The following is a 15160-nucleotide window of genomic DNA, read 5'->3' on the forward strand; positions in this document are numbered from 1 at the left end:
GTTGGGCATTAAGAAAGTAATTAGCATAAAGCTAAAATCGCTCCTAACGTGGTGAAAATAGATAGTTTTTCTAAATAAAAATCACTGCTGTCACCTACATTATAGCACCAATCTCCTTATGTAAGAGATAGGGCACTTATAATTTGGTGACAGAGCCTCTTTAATATAAGAGGCGTAAATGAACCTGCCAAAAGAAGCCACATCTGTCACCATCTCAAAACTCATCATGTGGATTTTGCACTCAGGAAGCACATTTTAGATCTCGACATATTCTGACTCTTTCCCATATGTCTTATAATAAATGGTTCCATAGCACATTCCGACAACTGCTTCAAAAGGTGGTCAGCATAGCTGTACATATAAATGTTTCCTTTGTGCTGAATTCGGTGCTTACAGATGAGGAAGGGAGATATATATTTCTTAAAGGCATGGTTGGTAATCAACTGGTCACTTTGGGAAATATATACACCCCAAATGTTGGGCAAATTGTTTGGCTGAAAATGGTACCTGGTAAATTCATGGAGTTTGCAGAGGGGTTTATTGTGCTATAAATGTTAATCTATACCCAATAATAGACACATCAACAGGAGCTTTCTCGCTTATTCATTTACCAATATCCATAATATTAAATCGGGCTTAGCCTCAGCTGGACTTACAGATGTTAGGCGTGCGATGCACCCAACAGTCAAGGATTATTCACAATATTCTGTAGCCCAAGTCTTATCAAAGGCTGGATTGCCTCTTTTTGACGACTCACCTGTTATCCCATTGCATTAGCTCTAAGATGGAACATATTCTCTTCTCTAATCACGCCCTGATTTTTCTTGAACTTAAAATTAATGGCTTACCTAATAAAGAAATTACTTGTCGGCTGAATGAAATGCTGTTAGCCTATCTCAAACACAAGCAAAAGCTATAGGATATTTTGTCTGAATATTTCCTCCTAAATACTGAGGCAGAACTGTCCCCGGGTACTATCTGGAAAACCCATAAGGCAGTGATAAGAGACCACTTAATTGCGATAGGTTTTAATTTTAAAAAACAGAGAACAGCGGCAATAACAAACCTACAGTCCCGGATACAGACATCGAAATTAACGCATAAAAAAAAATCCTTACTCCAGACATCTTTGCCCAAATTGATCTTTTGAGAACTGAGCTAAAACGCCTGTTGAAAGTATATACTGCCAAACTACAGGGTGGGCCATTTATATGGATACACCTAAATAAAATGGGAATAGTTGGTGATATTAACTTCCTGTTTGAGGCACATTAGTATATGGGAGGGGGGAAACTTTTCAAGCTGGGTGTTGACCATGGCGGCCATTTTGAAGCCGGCCATTTTGTATCCAACTTTAGTTTTTTCAATGGGAAGAGGGTCATGTGACACATCAAACTTATCGAGAATTTCACAAGAAAAACAATGGTGTGCTTGGTTTTAACGTTACTTTATTCTTTCATGAATTATTTATATCATTATGGGTGTCAGGTCCGAGCATTCCTAGATGAACAGTTTCCTGGAAAGTGGATTGGTCGTCGTGGGCCAGTTGAATGGCCCGCTAGGTCTCCCAATCTGACCCCCTTAGACTTTTATCTTTGGGGTCATCTGAAGGCAATTGTCTATGCTGTGAAGATACGAGATGTGCAGCAACTGAAACTACGGATACTGGAAGCCTGTGCTAGCATTTCTTCTGCGGTGTTGCTATCAGTGTGTGAAGAGTGGGAGAAGAGGGTTGCATTGACAATCCAACACAATGGGCAGCACTTTGAACACATTTTATAAGTGGTCAGAAACTTGTAAATAACTCATGAAAGAATAAAGTAACATTAAAACCAAGCACACCATTGTTTTTCTTGTGAAATTCTCGATAAGTTTGATGTGTCACATAACCCTCTTCCCATTGAAAAAACTAAAGTTGGATACAAAATGGCAGACTTCAAAATGGCCGCCATGGTCAACACCCAGCTTGAAACGTTTCCCCCCTCCCATATACTAATGTGCCACAAACAGGAAGTTAATATCACCAACCATTCCCATTTTATTTAGGTGTATCCATATAAATGGCCCACCCTGTATATCTCTTGGCACAATATAGACATTATGCGCACGGGAATAAGATTTCCCGTGTGCATAATGATGGCCCAAATAATGAAAAGAAAGTCTTTATCCTATAGCTCTTCTATTATATCTTCCCAGATTAACTTTCATATACTACTAAACATATTGCAGATTGTTTCCATGACTCTATGAACAACTTTATAATCTTAGAGACCCCTCCACTTTTCAGGAAACCATAGAGAGAACCAGTAAGATTAATGAACGGCTTCAAGCTTTACATCTCACGACCCTGACCCCAGACCAAGCAGCGGTGCTGGCCAAACCCTTCACGATAAAAGAACTACAAGATGCATCGAAAAATACACTGTTATGTAAAAGCCTAGGACCTGACGACCTTCAAGCTTTTTATTTTTCTTCTATCAAATGCATATTGCTACCTAGATTCCCAGAGGTCTATAACCAAACCTTGCAAGCACATCTCCTGCCTAAACAGATGCTAGAAGCCTGTATTACTATTATTCTGAAAGAAGGAAAAGACCCTACCATGTGCTAGTTCTTTCAATATTAAATAATGACCTAAAACTATTAAATAATGTGCAAAGATTAAAAGCCTTTCTTCTTCTACTGAAACACCCTGAGCAGGTCGGTTATGTACCTTGAAGAGACAGAAGAGAAAATACAATGCGACTTATTCATTCTATCCAACTTGCTAAACTCAAGTCTATACCACTGGTCTTTCTCGGTACAGATGCAGAGAAGGCCTTTGATCGGATTGACTAGCATTTTATGACACTAGCATTGAGATGCTTTGTGATACCTCAGAGTTTCCTGGATGCCATCATATCTATGTACTCTTCCCCCTCAGCTAGGGTCTTAGTCAATAACACATTCACATTAGTCCCACTACTCTCCATTGAAAATGGCACACGCCAGTGCTGCTTCTTGTCACCACTACTATTCACTATTACGGTCAAGACACTCCTTCAGGCTATCGGACAGGATGATAAATTAGATCGCATAAATGCAAGATCACAAAACCACCATTAGGCAGCATTTGCGGACGACAACTTACTTTTTATAACTAACCCGACCACTGCTTTCCCAGCTATTTGAGATATATTGGAATATTTTGGAAACATGTACAATTTAAAAATAAATTTAGTAAAATCCAAAGTGCTCAACATTACATTAGACCCACTTTCTCAAAGATCCCTTGCACTGTCTACTCGTTTTGAATGGACTTCAGACTCCATAAAATTCCTACGGATAAATATCACCCATTACCCATGTAATCTCGATAGGGTAAATCACCACCAACTACCACAGACCATTTAAACCCTTTTGGACTTGAGATATACCTTTCGCTTCTTGGTTTGGTCGGAGAACCTTAGCAAAAACAGTGATAATACCATAGATCTTGTATTACTTTCAAACTTCTTCGGCTCCCCAATTCCTTCTTCTCGCAAATCCAACGAACACTCTGCTTTCCTATAGAAAATATATAGATCTAGATTGTCCCATAAACACATGTTCGAGACAGGGAGGAATTGGGCTGCCAGATCTCGCTCTGTATTATTGGGTATATTCTGGTCACTTGGGCTTTAGAAAAGTTATGGTTCTCCCCCACTAGACAGAATATAGATGTTGAAATGTTCATGTCACCCATTCCATTGCGATCATTATTGCTGCAAGGAACAGCTTTCCGAAAAGACCTTGATTCTAAAAATAACATCTTGACCAAAGCTACGCTCCAATTGTGGCATTTCGTTCATCTACAGGATTTGTTGACACCCTTGCCTTCTCCTCTAGTACAGGTCAGGGACATTTAATAAAATTCTCCAGCAGCTTTTTAAATTACCTTGGGTTGGAGAGGTATTGTCAACCTTGTAGTTGTGAACCTGCAGTGCCCAGAGGCTTTGACCCCCTCACTTCAAGGCATCCAGGGAGAATCTCTTTTGAAGGGAATCTCCATAATGCTCCTGCATTACTTACATTTATTTTTGAGAAAAATATCTAATCTGGAGGGGTTAGTGAGGGAATCTACACCCTTCGAGAAAATAACTCTAGTCCAGAATGCTTCTCTTAAAAATATCTCTACGATATATGCTCTATTGTTGGACAAACAGACATTGACACCTTCATCTTACTTATCTGCATGACAAATGGACTTGAAGTTTTAAATTACGAAGATAGAGACTAAAACTCTATTGTCCCTCACCCCTAAGATATCCAAACATGTCATTATACAGGAAAATCATTAAAAAATTCCAAAGAGATGTTATTATACATCATCCCATCTACATAAGATGTTCACTTCTGTCAGCCCACTCTGTTGGAGATGTTCTAGAGAACCAAGATCTTTTTACTATATAAGAAGGCAGTGCGCAGCTTTAGCTAAATACTGATCACAAACATGCCAAAATATATTGTTAATCCGTTTGCAGACCCTTCCCCAGACCCCTAAGTTTGTCTACTAGGGTCGCTACCACGATTGAACTGTTCACATCCTCAAAGGACACTTATTGAAATTTTACTGGCCGCGGTTAGAGTGTTACTACCGTTAACCTGGGAGCAGACCTCTCCACCCACTCTGCTCCCTCTCCACCACCTCTGCTCCCTCTCCACCTTGGTACCACTCCTACCTAATTACAGTTATTACGACACAATGAAGGTTGTATTTCTCAATGCTTAAAGAGACTCTGTCACCACATTATAAGTGCCCTATCTCCTACATAAGGAGATCGGCGCTGTAATGTAGGTGACAGTAATGCTTTTTATTTAAAAAAATGATCTATTTTCACAACGTTAGGAGCGATTTTAGTTTATGCTAATGAGCTTTCTTAATGCCCAAGTGGGCGTATTTTTACTTTCGACCAAGTGGGCGTTGTACAGAGGAGTGTATGATGCTGACAAATCGGCATCATGCACTCCTCTCCATTCATTTACACTGCACTAGCGATATAGTTATATCACTATGTGCAGCTACATACACAAATCCTAACATTACTACAGTGTCCTGATAATGAATACACATGACCATCCAGCCTGGACGTCATGTGTATTCAGAATCCTGATACTTCTGACTCTTTTCTGTGAGATTTACAGCAACGGATACGAAATCTCGTTTACCTCGTAATCTCGCGAGATTTCGTATCCGTTGCTGGAATCTCACAGAAAAGATTCAGAAGTATCAGAAAGTAAAAATACGCCCACTTGGGCATTAAGAAAGCTCATTAGCATAAACCAAAATCGCTCCTAACGTTGTGAAAATAGATCGTCTTTTTAAATAAAAAGCATTACTGTCACCTACATTACAGCGCCGACCTCCTTATGTAGGAGATAGGGCACTTATAATGTGGTGACAGAGCCTCTTTAAAGGGAATATGTCGCTAGAAATTGTTTTATTTTTTTTTTAGTTAAACTGTTAGAACAATGTGTAATCATTTATATACTAATTTTTTTCCATTTTTCAAAAGTCAGGAAATATTATAAATTAGATTCTAATTTATAACCTTTCCATGTGCTGGTCACTAGAGGGAGCAATTCCCAAAATTGCAGAATTGGCATGTGGTAAAGCAACCTCATTGCTTTATGCTGCAAAATTGTAGAAGACACACTCGCTCTAGTGTACTCAAACAATCCCCCCTCCTTTATCCTGGCTAGTGCCAGGAGAAAGGAGGGGGTTGAATGTTCAAACCTCCTACACTGTGTGCCGCCATTTTTTGAGCGAATGCACAGTGTAGGAGGATTAGATACAGTGGTAATCACACAGTATAACACGAACATACACACACATCACATACATAAACATAACTTACCTGCTCTTGCCGTCGCTGCCGCTGTCTCCGCTCCCTCCGCTCCTAGTCCTTGCTTCTGAAAATATGGACGGAAGCCGCGACTGGAAGTAGTCATCTTACTGTCCGGCCGCGGCTTCCGGTCCACATGAAAATGGCACCGGATGTCGCTCTGCCGAAGACCTGTCTTTTGGACTGTGTGGGAGCTGCGAATGCGTCGTTCCCACACAGACGGCGTACACTATAGTGAATGGAACGGCTCCCGTTCGCATTCTCTATGGGGATGTATGTGCCGTATTCCATCTCTGTATGTGTCGTTAATCTACACATACAGAGATGAAACAAAAATGGCAGCCCCCATAGAGAAGTAAAAGAAAGAAAAAAGAAAAAAGTACAACACAAAAACACAAATAAATACAATTTATTATAATGACATACTAAAAGCAATAACATATAAAAAAAAAATTCGTGACACCTTCCCTTTAACCCATACTGTGAAACAAATCATTTAATAGTCGATGACTAGTCAGGATACTTCTACTCATCCACTAAATTACTGGCTCCCCCTTTACCCTCCCTCTTACCCACTTCTCTGTTAATCCTTGATTGAACATCATTGATAATAAGATGCATATGTTTCTTACTTTTCTGCAAAGTGTTTTATGTTATGAGCCTTTGGCGCAATGCAGACATATTTGCCTCTAGGCCTATGCTATCTTTTCATCTATGCCATTACACTGTTTTAGTTATCATAGCACTAATGTAACCAATTCATTCCTTTCTGTACTCCCTCTTTTGTAAAATAATAAAAATGGGTTTTATAATAAATAATGTAGCATATGTAACGCCAGCAGTGGTGCCGCTCCTGCAGGCGATCCCAACCACCGGGTCTCGTACCCGAGTCCTTCATAGAGCGCGTGCTTTGGTCACTTTTGAAAGGACCAGTGCACGCATTTCAAAATTCACCCTAACCAAACTCTGTTGCTCCTGCACTTTATAAGTCCTGATGCCTGAGCAATTTTGGTGCAACTTAGTTGGGTCCTGCAAATGTTCCTGTTTGCACCCTGATTCCAGCCCGCACCTGCAATCTGTATCAGCCTGTATTCATCTATCCGCTACCAGCCTGTATCCATCCATCCACTACCAGCCTGTATCCAGCTATTCGCTTCCAGCCTTCATCCAGCTGCCAGTCTGCATCCTGCTTCCTGCTACCAGTTCGTATCCTGTTACCCACCATCAGTCTGCATCCCGCTGTCTACTGCCAGTCTGTATCTAACTACCTGAGACGAGCCTCAGCTGCCTGCCTATTTCAAACTGTGTCTTCGGATCCTTACCCATCTGCAAAGGTATCATATTCCAGTGCCTGTACCCTCGGTGTTCTATACCGTTGTACCCTGATCTACTGGGCAAGCCGCTACTCACACCGGGACCACCTCAAGAGGTAGCGACCTGGTAGTCTCCCCACAGCAAAGTCCCGATCCCTGTACAGGGGTTAAAGGGTGAAGCATGTTGAGGCTAATTAGAAAATGTCCTTTGAGGTAGCCCTAAGTCAACCTGGTGGAGTAGCAGAGTGAGTCTCCAACCTGCTGGTCATATCAGTTTTTCTTAGTCCATGGGCTCTGCTGGCAATCCCAAATCTGCAGTACAGACTCTCTGTGACGCAAACGAGGGCCTCAGCGATCATCAAGATCAAATGATACAATTTATGAGCAGTTTAGCTGTTCACCAAATGGTTAATCCACCTCCAGCATCTGTCATCCCGCAGACTGCAGCTTCTGCAACTCCCCCGCCTACTCCAACAGGGATTCTTCTGCTTCTGCCATCTCATTATTGTAATGCCCATGGCCGCGGGCCTCCAGGTTTGCTTACATCCTGATGACCGCAGCCATGGATCAGTGAGCACTGGTCCCCATCTCCTCCTCAGGAGACGCCAGCACTCACTTCCGCTTCACTCTGCTGTGTCCCGTAGGGTGCGCGTGCAGGCTCGTGCCCGCTCTTAAAGGGCCAGCGCGCACACCTGAATTAAAGACCAAATTAGCCCATGACACCCTGTACTATAAGAAGGGCTCTGCCCCTTCCTGCATTGCCTGAGCGTTGTTGCCGTTACCTAAGTTTGTCTCTGCAAATGGTCCCCTAAGTATCTTCCAGTTCCCAGTGTTCCCGTCCCTGTAACCTGTATCCCGTGTTATCCTGGTCCAAGTGCCATATTGAGTTGGAGTCGTGCTGCGCTAAGTACCACGCCTGTCCTGCTACACCACGCCTTTTGCCTGCCTGCTGTCTATTCCCATCCGAGCCTGTCTTGCTACTGTCTGAAGCTACCACAGGTACACCTATATGAACTATAGACTTTGACCTGTGTCCTGTTGGCCAGCTGCCATACCGTTAAAGCGGTATGGCCCAGTGGGTCCACGCACCCTACATGACAGTTATGACATGGACTCCAAAGCTTGTCGTGGGTTCATTAACCAGTGCCAGATTCATTTCTACTTGCATGCCCACCACTTCCCCACCGACTAGACCAAGAGTGCATTTATGGTCTCTCTCCTGTCGAGTCAAACATTGGCCTGGGCCAATCCCATATGGGAGCGTCAGGGGCCTGAGACCTCTAGCTTGCAAGTTTTCCTGGAGAACTTTCGGACTGTCTTTGAGGAGCCTGGTTGGACCATCAGTAGCAATCCTGAATATCCGCCAAGGCAGTTCTATGGTGGGTGAATACACTGTTCAGTTCTGGACCCTCGCTGCGGAGTTGGCCTAGAATAACGAGGCTCTAGACGCATTCTTCTGGCAGGGGTTAGCTGGCCGAATAAAAAAAATGAGTTGGCAGGCTATGATTTACTTTCTTCTCTGGATGCCCTCATTTCTCTTGCTACAAGAATTGATCTGCATTTCAGAGTGCACCCAGGAGCGCTCCCAGGAGGCCATACATGAGAGAAGGTTTCCCAGACTTGCTCTGTCCTTCCAGAGACCACTGTTCACTCAAGTTTCTGAAAAACGTATGCCGGTCAAACTATTCAATATCACAGGTCGGGAATGCCAACGAAGGTGTAAGAACAATCTCTGTATGTATTGTGATGGTAAAGGCCACTTTGTTTGTAACTGCCCGTTGAAGTCAGGAAACTCAAACACTTAGCTTTGGTAGAAGTGATGATCCTAGGTGGAGAGAACCTCTCTCCAAAATTAACTATGCATGTAAACTTGTCCTTTGGTAACTCATCTCGACTATGGTGCCACAGGAAACTTTATTCATCAGGACCTAGTGACTCGTCTTAACCTGCCAATTGTTGATCTGGAGAAACCCTTGGCGGTGGCTTCCATTGATGGCCAATGTTTTCCTGACCCAATTCTCTTTGCCACACAGTCTCTAACTCTGCAGGCGGGGGGTGCTTCATTCAGAGTGGATCTACTTCTATGTATTGCTAATCTCCATTAATCCCTTGCTTCTGGGACTGCCCTGACTATTGCCCAGTCCTTGATTGGAACTCTGGCCAAGTTCAACCCATGCCAGGCACTTAGTACAGCAGCTTTTGACCCCCCAAGCTGCAGTACTAATTGCATGGCATGAGTTGAACCTGCCTCTGCACCGCCTGTGCCACAGAACCTGTCTGGCCTGCCTCCTTGCTACTCAGCCTATGCTGACCTCTTCAACAAAATGAAGGCAAAGTCTTTACCGCCACATTGACCCTATAGCCCAGTTGATCTGTTGCCAGGGTTAACTCCTTCTCAGGGTCGAGTCTATCCGTTGTCCCTACCAGAGACTCAAGCCATGTCAGAGAAAGTCCTCTTTGCCGGCCACTCACCGGAAACATGTCCGTCAAGTCTTTCAATGGTTGCAGTAGAATAATCTCTATGCTAAATTGCAGAAATGTGTCTTTGAGAGATCCTCCCTTCCCTTTATAGGATATATTGTCTCTGATCTGGGATTAAAGATGGATCCAGACAAGTTCTCTGCCTTATTGAACCTCAGGGCATTTGTGCAATTCAGTGCTTCCTTCGATGTGCAAGCTTTTACCGGCAATTCATTCCCCATTTCTCCTCCTTGCTGGCCCCAAAAACAGCCCTAACGAAGAAGGGAGTAGATGACATGAATTGAACTCCACAGGCAGAAGCGACTTTTATTCAGTTAAAGGAATCTTTTGCTGCTGCTCCTATACTGCAACACCCAGATGTCTTCAAGCAATTCTTCCTTGAGGTGGATGCCTCTTCTGTTCGTGCAGGTGCTGAGACAAAAAGGGCGCTCTTCTTTGCCCAGTTTAATTTCATGCTGCACTTCCGTCCAACCGAGAAGAATATCAAAGCAGACACCCTATCCTGGTCATTTGATTTCAAACTGAGGACCCGCAACATATTGTAGATTCTTCTCGTATCATCCAGTTGGCACCGGTCCTACTGAAGGATATCCCTGCTGCTAAAACTTTTGTACCTTCGGCCAGAAGAAGGAGATTGCTAACTTGGGGACATAACTCTAAACTGGCGGGTCACGCTGGAGTGTGTAAAACTCGGGAACTAATTTCTCGACAGTTCAGGTGGCCATTCCTTGTCAAGGATGTTCAGGACTATGTCACCACATGTTCCATATGTGCTCGAAACAAAGTCTCCAAAGTGAAACCAGCTGGTCTTCTTCTGCCTCTTCCAGTTCCCGATTCTTCTTGGCAACACATCGCGATGGACTTTGTGACGGATCTGCCTCTTTAAGCCGGCTGCAATACTATCTGGGTAGTTGTGGATTGCTTTTCCAAGATAGCAAACTTTGTCCCCTCACCTAGTCACCCTTCTCCTTCTTCTCTTGCCAGTTTCTTTGTGCAACATATATTCTGTCTGCATGGCCTGCCTCTCCACATTATAGACCATGCTGTACTGCTCACCTGAAGATTTTTGAGAGGTCTGTGTCGTCTTCTGGATGTCAAGCTGGACTTTTCTTCTGCATACCATCTCCAGTCCTGTGTCAAGTGAAGAGGGTCATGGAGAATTTTCTTCATCATTTTGTTTCTGCCCAATGTGACAACTGGGTAAATACTTTCAGAGAATTCATGGGTTCCTCTCCATTCTTCATTGTATACAGTCACTTTGAAGTTCCCGCTGCCAATTCTGCCTATATGATTTTTTTTCAGGTCTGGCAGTAAGCCAAATCTGCCATTATTCAAGCTGTTTCTCATATGGAGAGTGTCACGGCTGTGGGGTATGTGGACCCACTGGGCCACTCCGCCATAACGGAGTAGCAGCTGGTCAAACAAAATGTCAATGAAAATTCACTAGGGTGAGAGTACCTGGATAGCTGGCTTGTGCTGGATAACCAGAAGCTGGCTTGTATCGGACTATCGGAAGCTGGCATGTGCCGCACCATCGGAAGCTGGCTTGTGCTGGATAATTGGACTTGTCTCGGATACAGGACACGGGAACTGAAGTCGTCACGGACACTGGACTTGGCACGTACACCGGACACAGATACTGAAGTAGTCTCGGACACTAGACTTGACACGGACACGGATAATGTAGTCATGGACACTGGACTTGACATGGACACTGGACCTAACACGGACACTGGACACGGATACTGAATTCATCACGGACTCGACTTGACACGAACATCGGACACGGATACAGGATAACGCTAGGGAACCTTTGCAGATCAACACAGCATTAGCCACAATATTGCTCAGGCAATGGAGAAGTGGGCAGAGTTATTTTTTAAAGTCCCGGGAATGGTTAGGGGTGATGTTCCTAGTGCGCACCCGGGCCCTTTAAGACTGGGGACTAATACACGCGCCACCCTTACTGCAGCAACCGGAAGAGAGAGCAGTGTGCGCCGGTATCTCTGGGGAAGGAGACACCGGCAAGGCTTCAGAGTCCTGCGGTCGCGTTTGATGGTTAGTGGGAAATGCATTACAAGGAGGTATGCACATAACAAGAGGAGATCTCCTCTACAGTATTCACCAAGAGATAAAGTATTGCTTTCTTAAATAAAACAACCGCATGAAGATAGCCTTATACAAGTTTGCTGTTCGTTTGCTGAGCCTAATTGAAGTCTTAAAGAAAATAAATCCAGTGATCCAAAAATGTTGTCTACATCCTTCCCTCCGGATCTCTAACTCATTCCATGTGTCGCTGCTCAAACGTGTGGTGCTGAATAGGTATTTGAAAGCTTCTTCCATCGCTTCTGCTTCTGTTCCTGTTAATCCTGGACGTGAGTTTAAGATTGGGGACATTCTTGACTGTAAAAGAATTGGGAAGAGGACATTTTATTTAGTAGATTGGAAAGACTTTGGTCCAAAGAAAGATCCTGGGAGCCTTCTGTGGACATTGATGGTCCTCAGGAAATTAAATTCTTGTGGTCGACCCAAGAATAGGGGGCGTAAGGCGGAGTACTCTAACGGCCTGGTCCTGCGTTGCTGCTGGCATCTTCTGCCTGCCTCTCCTCTTGCTCACGGCTGAGTCCTTTCTATTATGTGCTGCATTTACAAAGAAAGAACAAAAAAATAACAATTTGTCAAAAATTCAAAATTGTTTTGTGTTGCAATATTCTGAGAGACATAACTTTTTACTTTTCTGTCAAAAAGAGGCCCCCCTCCTTTTTATAATGGCTTTGATGCCATGATTGCTATTAACCACAGCATCTAACTGGATAAACAGCCCGGATAGGAGTTATCTCCAGTCCCGGCCGTTATATTAAAATGTTGGCTGTAACATACAGCCAACACCCACTAAGCATGGAGCAAGCTCAGCCGTGAGTCTGCTCCATACTCCCCCCTTCCCAGCCATTACATACATTTATGTTGAATGTCAGGAACGGGTAAATACTTCTCACAACTGAGAGGTGGGTACAGTTGTATCCAGTCTATAAAATCCTCTGTGAATTTAATACATCAGCATCACTGTATCACAACACAACAAATCTGACGCATATCCTGAATTTTTTTATACAATGTGGCAAATTTGCTATTGTTGTTGCAAATTGTTTTTGTGAGAATCAATTTAGTCAAATCTATTATTAGTTTGCCCCAAAAGGACAGCTGTTTGCTCCTCACCAGAGAATTTATAAAGGTGTTTAGAAAAAGGGACTTAAAATTAAAATGTAACCAAGAGGTGGTAAAATAAAGAGAAGAGAGCTAACATGTCTAGCAAAATGCACCAAATTTATCAAACAGTGTACGCTCATAAATTTGGCGCATCTGCTGACTGGCTAATCCTAATTTACACTGTATAAATATTAGATATTACAAGAGTAAATATGCCCCAAAGTATCAGTTTGGAGATTATTCTGTTTAACTCACTGAGCATTTCTTAGACTGGATACAATCTCTGTGAGCAGGACTAGATCGAAATTTTCAGCTACTGGATGTAAACAAGAATGTTTCCACAAACAACAAACAGAGTTCTTGAAAATGTGAGCAACTCACATAAAAAAAAAATACTAGAAAGTTGTTTAACTTCTCATTTTACAATTATTAAGCTTTATATAAATATAAAACCAGCAAATCCTAAAATATTAAATACAGTGCCTTACATGTAATGGCCGGAAGGAGGTGAAGGGAAAGTGAGCCCTAATCTACCCACCGCCCTGTCCCTGCCTACTTGCAACGACTCGCCCTAGGCGACGAGGTACAACTGGGCGGCGGTCCCTACGCTGTCTAAGTGCACAGGAAAACAAACAGGGAACATGCAAGGGAAGGGGCAGTAGCCACGGAACGCCACGAGGAAACGGAGCGGCGAACGGACAGTCAGGACCAGGACGAAGTGAGTACACCCAAGTGGGCAAGGAGACAGAAGCAAGCCAGGGGCAAAGCAAAGCAGGTCAAGCAGAACTGCAGCAAGGCAGAAGCACGGCAGAAGCAGGCTGGAGCAAGCAGCAGTGGGGCCAGGAATCCAAAAGAATTACAAGCACTGAGGGAGAGAACAGGGCAGGTAATAAAGGACAGGGGGCGGAGCTAACTCCGACAGACCAGGCCGCGATAGGCTCTCCCACTCCTGAGCCTGCCACCCTGGTTGGTGGGAGATGGTGTCAGTCGAACAGGTCTGGCCTTAGGTGTGGATTGATTAATCCCAGGAGTATACCTAGATGAAGTACCTGGCAGATCCCTAACAGTACTCCCCCTTTTATGAGGGGCCACCGGACCCTTACTAAGGGGACCCGGTTTAGTGGGGAAGAGAAGGTGGAACCTCCTGATCAATACCCCAGCGTGAACATCACGGGCAGGTACCCAAGTCCTCTCCTCCGGCCCGTATCCTCTCCAATGGACCAGGTACTGGAGGGAGCCCTGGACCATCCTACTGTCCATAATCTTGGCCACCTCGAATTCCACCCCCTCAGGGGTGAGAACGGGAACAGGAGGTATCCTCGAGGGGGACCAGGACGGGGAGCAGCATTTAAGGAGGGAGGCATGGAAGACGTCATGTATGCGAAATGATGGGGGGAGCTCCAGACGGAAGGATACAGGGTTGAGGACTTCAATGATCTTATAAGGTCCAATAAATCGGGGAGCAAACTTCCTGGACGGGACCTTAAGGCGCAAGTTCCTGGACGACAACCAGACCAAATCCCCGACGACAAACCGGGGGTTAGCAGAACGTCTACTATCCGCCTGAATCTTTTGTGCGCTCTGGGACGCCTCTAGGTTCTTCTGAACCTGGGCCCAGACGGTGCACAGTTCCCGATGAACATCCTCTACCTCAGGATTATTGGAACAACCAGGGGAGACGGAGGAGAATCTTGGGTTAAACCCGAAATTACAGAAAAACGGACCCCTGACGAGTTACTGACCCGGTTATTCAAGGAAAATTCAGCAAGGGGAAGGAATGAGACCCAATCGAATTGACAGTCAGAGATGAAACACCTTAAATATTGTTCCAGGGATTGGTTGGTCCTTTCCGTTTGGCCATTAGTTTCGGGATGGAAGGCGGAGGAGAAGGACAGATCAATCTCCAACTTTTTACAAAAAGCTCTCCAAAATAAGGAAACAAATTGTACCCCTCTGTCAGAAACGATATTGACTGGGGCCCCATGGAGACGCAGGATGTGTTTCACAAACAAAGAAGCTAACGTCTTGGCGTTAGGTAGCTTCTTAAGGGGCACAAAGTGGCACATCTTGCTGAAGCGGTCGACTACCACCCACACCACCGACTTGCCCTGAGATGGAGGCAAATCGGTGATAAAATCCATGGAGATATGGGTCCAAGGTCTCTGGGGAATGGGCAAGGAACGTAGTAGGCCCGCAGGTCGGGACCTAGGGGTTTTGGACCTAGCGCAAACCTCACAAGCGGCGACGTAAGCCCTAACGTCTTTAGGCAACCCAGGCCACCAATAGTTTCTGGTA

The 15160-nt window shown here is 44.3% G+C and overlaps 1 protein-coding gene across 1 annotated transcript in view; it reads left to right on the forward strand.

The window, feature by feature from the left end:
- CFTR (CF transmembrane conductance regulator) overlaps positions 1-15160 on the forward strand; it is a 214717-nt gene that overhangs the window by 101238 nt on the left and 98319 nt on the right. The gene's annotated exons all lie outside the window — the stretch shown is intronic.

The sequence above is a fragment of the Rhinoderma darwinii genome, chromosome 3, assembly GCF_050947455.1.
Source record: "Rhinoderma darwinii isolate aRhiDar2 chromosome 3, aRhiDar2.hap1, whole genome shotgun sequence".
In the NCBI taxonomy this organism is placed as follows: domain Eukaryota; kingdom Metazoa; phylum Chordata; class Amphibia; order Anura; family Rhinodermatidae; genus Rhinoderma; species Rhinoderma darwinii.